Genomic DNA, 4,123 nt, shown 5'->3' on the forward strand with positions numbered 1-4,123 from the left:
CCATTAACTCTGAAAGGAATAGGACCCATGTAAGTTTCTAGCCCCAATTCCTTGTTATGTTTACGGGGTTGTGTACATACTCGATGTGATTAGTTAATACACTTACCTCAAGTGGTAAGTGTATTGTGACATCCTACTATTGATAATAATAAATAAATAGGATTGTGTTTATTTAAAAGTGTGTTAATATTTAATTAAGTTAAATAAAATAATAGAGGGTGAGATTGATTAATGAAAGATGGAATAAGGGATGAAGATGGGCCTTATGTCCATGGACTTAAGAGAGTATAAATAGTCCTTAAAACCTGTCACACCCGACCAAAGGCGGCGGAACATGCCGTGGTGCAACGGATTGCCCATGAACACAAGACACTATTAAAGTGACAATATTTAAATAACTCATTCATTTCATACATCAACCGTATAACACAAACTTGTTCATACAAATAACCGAATAAATAGTCAAACAAATAAATTGTTCATTTATATCTAATAACCTAAACAATCACAATATAATAGTTCTTCAAGTCTCCAAATAAACCAAGTAATAAACCTGTGACATTGCATAAAATAAACTTTGTCAACACGAATATTGGTGAGCAATTTTCATAGTTTTGAACAATAAGTATATAATAGATGAAATCCACAACTCGTATATGGAACAATAAATAATCGAAACAATTTAGATATGCAAATAGTAAATAGTTTGAGACACCTTTCTATATGGTAACAACCAAATATACTCGGATAATAGTTGCCCTATGCTACTAGCAATTAAGTTAAAATAGTTAGGGGAGCGTATGATTATACTTAATAGTTTCACAGAGACCAACCAGCCTAAAGCAATAAACATATAGCATGTAATCATGTAAAGCATATAACACAAAATCGAGCATTTATTTAAGTAACATATACTATAGAGTTTGTGGTTTGAGACTCAAGTACAAATCATTTGAATATGAATAAATATGCAATGCCACCCCCGAAACGTAAGATGAAAAACGGGGGATGAAAAAGTACTCACTTTAACTAAGTAACTTGAAAGATTGATTCGTGAATAATCGGAGATTGGTTCAACGAGCAAGACCTACATTAAACGGGTCTTGAGTTAGTAGGTAGTCTTGAAAGGGTTTAAAGTGAAATATATGACAAGTAAAGTAAATAAATAAAGTGTAGGGTTTAAAATATAAATATTTGAGAAATTAAAGAAATGTTTCTTGAAAAATAAGTTTACCCGAAACCGGGTCTTGGTATTCTATTCATTAGTATTACTCAACCTATGTTATGTAATTATGTGGGTTAAATGAATTATTGCAAGATCCTTTGTTATATAAATACTAAAACGAGGTTTTAAACGAGTGTTCGGATTTGTCGGTTCGAGTCTTGATAATTAATTAAACTCAAAATCAACTTTCCAAAGTGATAAATGTTATGAGATAACTCAATAAAAATAAAAAAAAGACTTAACCAAGTATATAGTTCTATTGTGAAGAACCTTAACGTCCGTTCAGCGAGTATTTGGTTTTACCATTTCAAACTTGTTATAAGATCAAATTTGATTCCGACATGCCAAGTATGTTGAGGATATAATTTAAAATTAGTTAAAAAATATATTCTTGAGGAAAAAGATGAGTTTCGGTGGCCCAAAACACACTTGTGTGTCTTAAGAGAGTGAACTCGGTTTAGTTCGGTTTTGGTTCGGTCCTTGACGCATAATAATACCGAGGATGGTTGCCACATTTCCAATACCATAGAACTCATTAAAATAAACTTAAAAAATAATAATACTCAAATCTTTCATACAATATGTTAACAATAAAGTATTAAAACAAAAGTTCGGTTTTGGTTCGGCTCTAGACTTGGGATGAAACCGAAAATGGTGGCCACATACCAAATACCATTGAACTATTAAAAATGATTTGGAAACTAAAAGTAAGTAAGGTCCAAACAACATTAATAAGCATAAACAAAATTAAAGCATAAATTAAAGTGTTCATCAAGGACTATAAAAGTCCTCCATGAAGTCTTGCCTTGTAACACGACACTTCAACTGACCGTGATGGGAGAAGTGAAAGCCGAAGGAAAACAAGGGGTGTATATTATCTATATGTTGCAACAACAAGCTTTAAATACTAAGTTAGTTAGAATGTAAGATTAAACTCAGTTTGACTTTGGAAAGTCAAATCACCAAGAACTTGAATAATAACCTTAGAAATATTAGATTGAGAGAGAGAGAGAGATTTGATGAAAAAAGCTGGGAAAAATGAAGGGAATAGGCTTGTATTTATAAGGTAAGTTGAATGAGTCATGCATGGGGTTTAATTCAAGTGTTTTCATGCAAATGGGTGGAGAAAAATGAGTCAAACAAACACAAAACAACAAAAAATCGTATCTGCTGCTACAGAGCACTTTAGCGCGGCGCTAAGGGTTCTACCCTTGCCACTTAGCGCGACGCTAAGTGTCATATAGGGAAAATCTGATTTTTCAACTTTGAGAGTTTTAGTCCCTAAAGTTCATTTTGAGCATTTTAGGGGCATTTTAAGGGTTGTAAAAGATGTTTTTGAGACCCAACAACCATAAAACAAATATGTAACATAAAATTCATCATTTTTATATTATTGAAAGGATCGGAATACAAAATGGGTCGGTTTTCATAATAAAAACAAATACAAGTTGACCTGAAAATGACAAATGTCACAAAACCTCCCAAAAACCCTAAAATCCATCATTCTTATCCACTAGCCTCCCTACACACTAAAAAACACACACAAACATTCCCCTAAACTTGCATCTCTCATCCGAACCCGAGAAGAGGAAGATTTGTGCTAGATCTTTGGTTATACAAGCACGAGACGAGTCCAAGGTCACGTATTAAAGCTAACCCGTAGCTCGAGTGAACCTAAGAGGTACGTTTTAAGCTTAAAGATTGTGTTTTTAAGAACGGTTTGCCCTAAGACTTAGTACTAAGGCAAATCGGGTATCATTATACCATAAAAATATAAGCTTGGTGTTAAAAATGGACTTAATAGACTTGTTAGTATGTACGGTTCATATGGAAACCCTAGATGTAGCTTAAACGCGTTTAAAAACCAATAAAGGTTTAGACTTTATGGTTGAGCAAGCTAGACCTTGGCTTAAAGTAAAGTAGAAAATGGTTAAAGAATGATACATTGGAAGAAAAATGTGTGTAACTAGGAAAGATAAAATGTATATATACGAATAAGTAACGATAATAATGGAGAGGATGACGAGTGCTGTAGCCATGGAAAGAAATCAAGGGAAAGCTATTCGAATGAGCCGTTTGATTCTCATAAATCTAACCCATTCGAATGAGTCGTTCGAATCGAATAAGTCTAATCCATTTGAATTGCATAAGTCTAATCCATTTGAATAAGCCATTCGATTCGAAAGGTTAATCCATTCGAATTGCCACTTGATTCAAATAAGAGGTTCTATTCAAATGGATAACCCATTCGGATGAGAGGTCCCATTCTAATGGATACCCAATTCGAATAGAGGTTCCATTCGAATGGATATCTTATTCGAATGAGAGGTCCCATTGAATGGATACCCCATTCGAATAGAGGTTCCATTCGAATGGATATCCCATTCAAATGAGAGGTCGCATTCGAATGGAAATCCCACTCTAATCGAGGTTTCATTCACATAGATAACCATTTGAATAGAATGTGGACATTCGATTAGAATGATCCAGACTTAGAAATTTCCTGATGAACTTTTTAGTAAAGAACAGTTAATGGAAATAAAATTCTTCCAAGCTGACCTGGCAGCTCGACCCAAGACAGGGGCTCTACCCCTAAGACCCCGCTGCCAGGAGCGCTGCCCCCGGACCCCCATTATTTGAGGGTTTATTTAACTAGAAATATGATATGAACAGGGATAGTTAATTGATACTTGTGATTGTTATACAGTTAGCCGAGCCTAGTTATAAAAGGGAATTACTATAAACTCAGAAAGAAAGAGGACACATGTGAGTTTCTAGCCCCATTTTCTTGTTATGTTTTCGGGGCTGTGTGCATACTCAATGTGAATGTTAATACACTTACCTTAAGTGGTAAGTGTATGTCCTAATGATATATGTGATAGTTAAATTTACGCTTAT

Source organism: Bidens hawaiensis, unplaced genomic scaffold, assembly GCF_021521415.1.
Source record: "Bidens hawaiensis isolate Kalapana, Puna unplaced genomic scaffold, B.hawaiensis_p1.1 tig00061006_1, whole genome shotgun sequence".
Classification (NCBI taxonomy): Eukaryota; Viridiplantae; Streptophyta; class Magnoliopsida; order Asterales; family Asteraceae; genus Bidens; species Bidens hawaiensis.